A 7001-nucleotide genomic window follows, 5' to 3' on the forward strand; every position below is an offset into this window, starting at 1 on the left:
AAAAAAAAAAAGTGATAGAAAATTCTCAGTCTCCCGTAGTCTTGGCCATGTGTGTTTTCCTCATTGCATTTCTACAAATGCTTTACAAAAATGCCAAGTAAACTGTTTATAGCTAATGAAAATATACAATAGAGCTTGCTCTTCTATACTCTCTTCTCCTTGACATTCTCTTTTTTTCTCTCTCCAATAAGTGAAATACAGACTAATTTACCTGATGAAATGCCATGTGACAAATCACACTGCTGAATCTGCTCAAGGCTGAAAGCAACCAAAAAAAAAAAAAAAAAAAACCCACCACCTAATAACTGCTTTTCCGACCAAAAAAATGTCTGTCTTGCTTTCAGATTGACACAGGTAATGCTTGCCTGTCCATGGTGGTGACATTAGCAAAAATGACCAGGCGGGGAGTGCCTGGATGGCTGGAACCTGGCTGTGCTTGTAAGGTTTCTTGCATTGGAGGAGGGATCCAATCTACAAAGATGGCTTTCAATAGTACCTTTTCTGGGAAAAGGGGAGTAAAGTAGACTCAAGACTTGACCCTTTTCAGCTTCTCCCATCAGACCTCACCTCTGACCTTGGTTCATTCTGGAAGAAAAGCCCCAACTCTTCTCCACGAGATTCCTAAGACTTCAGTTTGTCCTTAGGGTGCAGAGGAAAGCTGCTAGTCACTTCCTTTTCCTCTTGAAGCAAAGCAACTGGTTGCTGTTTTCATTCCTGGCTCAGATCCATGTGTTTACTACTAAAGTAAGGCAGTATCTCCTCCAGATTCAGCACCTCACACTGAGCCCAGACCTCCCATCAAACATTCACTGGTGCATACTGCAACTATCACTTCCTCTTCAGCTGATTTTATCTGAGAGGGGTTTGCTCCACCACTGCCCCTTGCACAATGATGAATTTGCCCTTGCACTCTACTAAGATCATGCTTAGTTTTTTCTGTGGTCCTTCTGCAAAGATTTATCATTCTATATTAACCCTTGTCCAGCAACCATCATAATATCAGATGAAAATAAAAAGGAAAATATTCCAATCAAATAGAAGAGATCAAGAAGGATTTAACCACAGTCAGTTTGTTGAAGCAACAAACATGCTGCTAGAAAGTGTAGAATTTAGTCCACTTCTCATATTTAGTCCTAGTTTCTATGCTTTGAATTCATGGACATATCTTAACTTGGTATTATATCTATTTGGAGAATATGAATACAATTTTATTTTTTTTCTTTGAGGTTAATATTACTCCAAGAGAAGAGGGAAAAAAAAAAAAAAAAAAAAAAAAAAAATGCTGTCCAGATTTAAATTTTTCAAGCTTTCCAAACTGAAATAGATAAGCACATATTCCAGATTCTCCTTGGATGATCCTGTGACTTCCCTCTAGCATCAGGATTTATTATCCTGTGGCAGTGACTTTTATAGTATGGTCGTGTTTTTGCTTCGATTTAGATTCCTTGGAAACACCACAGTTTATTAAAAGCATCAGTTCATCAAAGTCCACAGTATTAATTTACCAGGAATATCCCCACTGGATTTTTAAAAATAATTCTGTATTATAAAATCATGCTTCAAACTGAACTAACAGAAATCTAATTATAAATGGGAGCATAGTGCTAATTAAACCACCCACTCCAGCATTAAGGCCTGCTTGGGGTTTTTCACACTGGTAAATTGCCAATTTAAGCTAAATTGCAGGATAGAATATCCAACTATTTGCAAGCCCTACCTTTCTGCTACTTTCTCTCCTTTGGTCTGTTCCATAATAATAAAGCACAGAAGACAAGACATCCGAGTACTTTTCAATTATTGAATTTTTTTTTCTGTGAATAACCATAGCTACTGGTGTAACAAGGGTCAATCTAAAATATGAAAGTTCCCAAGCTTGACTTTTCACACGGTTAAATGCAATCTAGGATGTTCTCTAACCCACAGGGCCTGTCCCATACATTGTCTACCCAAGACATACCAAAGAACTAAGGAAAGCAGTTGTGTGCTTTCCATGCTCAGAGCTTTGTCATTTTCCAGCAGAGGGTCTCATTTGAGGAGAAAGGGTTCCTCAGCACGCAGTGGCCTGAGCCACAGCACCGATACGGCTCATGTAGCTTCTCAGCCTTGAGTCTTCATGATAGAGAGTAAGTTCTGCAGCAGAACAACCATAAAAAGCCTCTGATCAATCCTGTTGGATCTGCAGTGTCTGGTAATACAAAAGCCAAGAGTCACCTGGGCTAGGCAGCCTTGATCTTGTTTTCAGTTATTCCTATGAAACAAACAACTTGTGTATGATAAAATCACCTGCTCTTCTCTGATATTTTGTTCAGAAAGAGAGAGAGCACTTAAAATGAATTCTCAGAGCACTCATTTTAATGAAAATGGAGATGATTTGATTCCCAGTAAGTCAGTATTCTGCTGAGAGATACCAAGAAAGTGACATGGCATACTCAAGGACTTGATTTCAGGGCAAGGATAATGGTGCAAATATTTTGCTCTGGCAACTTAATAACAGATGCCTTACCTCTCTGACCAGACAGAGGGAAGGATGGATGGAGAAGAGTCATGGCAACCAATCTTTAGTTAGTAGTGACAGCCTGAGGACTAGGAGAAAATAAGAATAGAAAGAGAAATCTTAAAAGATTTTGTTTATGACTGCATATGCATTATATCTCTTATCTTTCCAATATCTATTTATTACACCAAATCTGGCTTCTTGGTAACTCCTTGGTGTTGCTATCAAACACTAAGAGAAGTTTCATCTCTTTAGTGGACAGGGTCTGTAGTCTGGGACTTTTTCAACTCATTCACAATGTTTCCTTCCAATAATGTATGCCTGGAGAGATCCCATGGGTAACTTCAAAAGGTTTGTTAGTGATGTATCACTATACACTAGACAATAACTTACCAAATAAATAGTGTCAAGCTTGTTCACAGTTTGGCAGACAAACCCCTGAAGACAGCCTAGGGAAGGAAGCAGCACTAGCACTTTGCAGGTAGAAATGTCCAACACACAGAGAGCAGTGGAACACTGCCTAATGCAACAGGGCTCCAAGCCAGCAAGGGGAAGACTGTGAAGATTACTTGTCATTGAAACACTGAGGTGTTGACCAAAGCAAACACAGTTCCTCAACAGGAAAAATAATCCTATATAAGAAGAAGAAAATTTCTTCTATATATAATATTATTATTTTATTTTCTATTAGGTGTGGTAGTCATCAATTTTTCCTATGTATTTGTGTACCCTTTGTCTCTCCTATGCCATTCTATGATATTAACTGCCATAATTCATACCAGATTTTTGTCTTCCACAGAAAAAAATCCAATTTCTTCTTTGGGAAGTTCTATTGTTTTGAAAGATGCTATGCTTTCACATGCCTGCAATGAAAATCCTGGGTGAAAACATGAAGTAAAAATATGTGCTAAGCAATAATAGGCATGTCTGGACATACCTTATAAAATTAGATTTGCTTGATGCTGAGATCCAGTTTAAAGGCTTAATTGATTTCACACTATCGTTCTCTGACTCTGTTAATCATAAATTAACTTTACACCTTTAAATTTGAACCCATTTTGCCCTTAGAGTGTTTTTTCTCTCAGTTCTTAACTCATGAGCCCCTCATTAATTTTTTTTTCCTCCCCTCACCTTAGCCCAACTGGAGCAGCAGAGAGCGAGTGAACAACTTTCGTGGGTGCCTGGGTTTGGCCAATTGCCTACAGTGATTAAGATACAGCACCTGTCACAGCCTAAGGCTGCACCATCCTCCAGAGCCACAGCCTGCAAGCTGGGAAACCCCTGTCCCAGCCAAGCACTGGAGAGCCTCTCCCACAACCGGGAATTCCCACGGGTGCGTCCACCCACAGGCAAAGAGGCTTCCGACTGTGCTGGGACAGGGCCCAGCTCGGACAATTGGGTGCCAGCAACAGGCTGACACAACGTCCAGTGCGGCAACAGCCGGGCTTGGCTTCCTCATGGATTGGGCCCGAAGCCTGGCCAGGGCTTCAGGAGCAATCCAGGAGTTCCCTTGGACCGTGGACTCCCCAACAAGACCACAGGTCTGATTTCATGGTCTTGTCCAGCTTCTCAGGTACAGCAAGGACAATACTTTTCCAACTCCATTTGCTGCTTCTCCCTCTCTCTCAGGGTCCCAACAAGCTCTGCCTCAGCTCTTGTCCTACCCTTACAAGTCACCTCAAGAGATGGGAGAAAAAAGGACAATTATTACTACTCACTCTGGCCACAGACTTTACATTCACTACTGGGTTCAGCCTTCTGGAAAGAGAAGCAAAGCTCAGCCTCCTGGGACGGATCTGTCCATTCCCTGGTCTGCTCTCACAAACCCTTCAACCACTCTGCCAAAGCTGCAGAGCTAAAGGAAAGCAGTCCTTAGCCACAGCCACTTCTCCTAACACACATTTCCCATTACATATCCTGAGCAATCCAAGCGCTGATTTTACACTTCCATAAGTGTGACCCAAGATCCCACACACACATGCACACCAAATTCCCACCGTGTGCCAAGAACCTACAGGGCACTTTGGATGTATCCTTAAGTACAAAGCACAAGAAGAAAAACCCAATCTTGCTCTGTGAAAACAAACAATGAAAACTGCAGGAATTTTTTCCATAGAACAGAAGACACATACCTTTAACCTAGGCAGGTAATGAACTGCAGGAGGGGACCTCCTGGCAGAAGAACGCTGACCAGCCAAACACAGAGCACAGAACCAGGGGCTGCCTGAGGGCCTTCAGGCAAGCCTGCTGGATTGAAGGTAAAGCAGCAGGAGGAATGAACTCTGCACAAACACTTGGTGAGAAATTCTAAGTCAGAGCTACAATTTAACAAGAAAATTACAAGAAAGACAATAGCACAGAAACACTGGCTTAAACCAGACTATGACCTGACATGCTGTTGCTCAGGGTGGTGCTTTTCTCTATCATTCACCCCACTGTGTGACCACATCACAGTGCTGAGTCACCCTTCCCTGCAAGCTTTTCAGTCTGTAACTTCCATCCCTCAGGAGGAGCCGGAATTAACAAAAACACCCCAATGCTCCCTACCCTAAGCACAGATACAGCAACACCACCTGGAACGGGAACAAATCTTCACAGCTCCCGCCCCAAACACCAACCCTGGCCAGAACCACAGACGCAGCAAAAATGTACAGGTTAGAGGAATTAGGGCAGGAAAGACTCTGTCTCCTGTTCCTTGCCCAACAGGCTTCAATTCCACACTGCAAGTAGGAGTCAGGGCTTTCACTGTAGAAGCCTGAAGAGCCGACATAAGTCTGGTCTATAAAGGACCTTCCCAAAGCAATTATCTGGCTCAGCAGAGAGCAAAACCCTCTGTACTCTACCAGAGCCACAGGAAACCCAAACCAAGGGTAGAAGCTGATACAGAAGATACAAAAAGCACCACTTCAGCCCTATAATGACCAGGAAAAAGCCAAACTGCAGCAACTCTTGCCTCCTGGGGGAGGCAACAGCCCCCCAGCATCAAACACAGCTTCAGCCGGGGCCACCCAACATCGGCCCTGCATCACACCACACACCCAAACATATTGACTCCAACACAGTTCAAACAACTGAGTTAAACCACGCGCTTACCTCGTTAAACAGCACAAGGGAGGAGACCACCATCACACACCAAAGGCACAGCCACAAACACCAACTCCCACCCAGCCTTAGAAACACCCCCCGGCTTGTGATTGGCCGATGCGCAGAGGCACTCACTGTGCTAATTGGGCCGTGCGCCCAGGGCCCACCCGTCACAGGTGCACGGCGTCCCCGCCCCAGAGCTCCTGGGGCCTCAGGTGGAGCTGCAGCACCGCCCGGCCGCCGGCGCTGCTGGAGCCCCAGGACAGCCCCAACACGCGTGCAGGCGAAAACCCGTTTCTGCCACTCTAACAAATCGACTGGAGCCACTGCTTCAACTCCATGATAGCCGGGGACCCCCGGCTTGGAACTCTCAGCAACTGCTCAGCTTGGCTACTTCAAAGATTTCCCCACCCAGGACACCGAGCGCTCCCAGCCTGTAACAGCACATCCGCTACAAAGCCGGATCAAACCTTGCACACACAGACGACACGAGGCTGCTGCGAGTCCTTTATGGGTGGCAGCAGCAGCTCCCGGGGACGTGAACAGCACCCTCCGCTCCCAGCTGGCTCAGGGTGGGAGTGGGGGGATGAGTGGGGACGGCGGGGAGCAGCGGGGAGGGGAGGGGATGGGACAGGCGCTCGACACGGCACAGGTATCACTCCTGGCACGCTGGCTGCGGCAGGACCTCGGCCAATCTGGGCGACCCCGCCACTGCCAGTCAGCGCAGGCCCGGCTCCCGCCCGCCCGCAGCACCGCTGAGCTCCCAGCCTGTCCCCCCGCACCTCGAAACGCCAGGGAAAATCGAGCCCGGGCTGCATCGTGGTCAGGATAGTGTGCAGGCAGTCGGCTAGACGAACCTTGATTTTTCCCACCCTTTCTTCCACCATCTTTGGAAGGTCAGACATGTCACGCCAATCCGCCATCTTGGGAGTGGCATCACGGGACTTCAGCCCTTAGCTGTCACCATCTTTATTAAGGGCAAAGTCACTTCCAGTGGGGTGGCCATCTTTTTTTCTGGCACCCCTAAGGCCCCCATAGGCTGCTATTGGAGCTGCCTGACTAAAATCGACTCCCTGAAAGTGCCCACGGTGAGTCTGAGCCCACAGCCTGTGTCTGCACACCTGGAAACTCCAAGAAAAATTGGGTCCAGACTGCGCTGTGGTCAGGATAGCGCTCATGCAGTCAGCTAGATGCACCTTGGGGTCCTCAATTTTTCCCCGCCCTTTTTGCTGCCATCTTTGGAAGGTCAAGCAATGCAAACCTGGTCACCATCTTGGGAGTGGCATCATGTGACCTCCACCATTACCTGTCACCATCTTTATTAAGGGCGAAGTCACTTTCAGTCTGGCTGCCATCTTTTTTTCTGGCACCCCTAAAGCCCCCATAGGCTCCTATCAGAGCCACCTGACTAAAATCAACTCCC

At 46.0% G+C, this 7001-nt stretch overlaps 1 long non-coding RNA gene across 2 annotated transcripts; it reads right to left on the reverse strand.

Annotated features, from left to right (window-relative positions):
* Window positions 1-1784: 1784 nt before the first annotated feature.
* Window positions 1785-5632, reverse strand: LOC120751201 (uncharacterized). 2 transcript variants are annotated; one of them, XR_005700304.2, is made up of 6 exons: window positions 5588-5632; window positions 4627-4787; window positions 4213-4349; window positions 3274-3357; window positions 2504-2583; window positions 1785-2185 (listed from the first exon to the last, which is right to left on the reverse strand). It is a non-coding gene; the product is annotated as an uncharacterized LOC120751201 (long non-coding RNA). The 2 variants fall into 2 exon arrangements; XR_009207731.1 differs by having other exon boundaries at window positions 4627-4812; window positions 5588-5631.
* Window positions 5633-7001: the final 1369 nt, after the last annotated feature.

Source organism: Hirundo rustica, chromosome 3 (assembly GCF_015227805.2).
Source record: "Hirundo rustica isolate bHirRus1 chromosome 3, bHirRus1.pri.v3, whole genome shotgun sequence".
In the NCBI taxonomy this organism is placed as follows: Eukaryota; Metazoa; Chordata; class Aves; order Passeriformes; family Hirundinidae; genus Hirundo; species Hirundo rustica.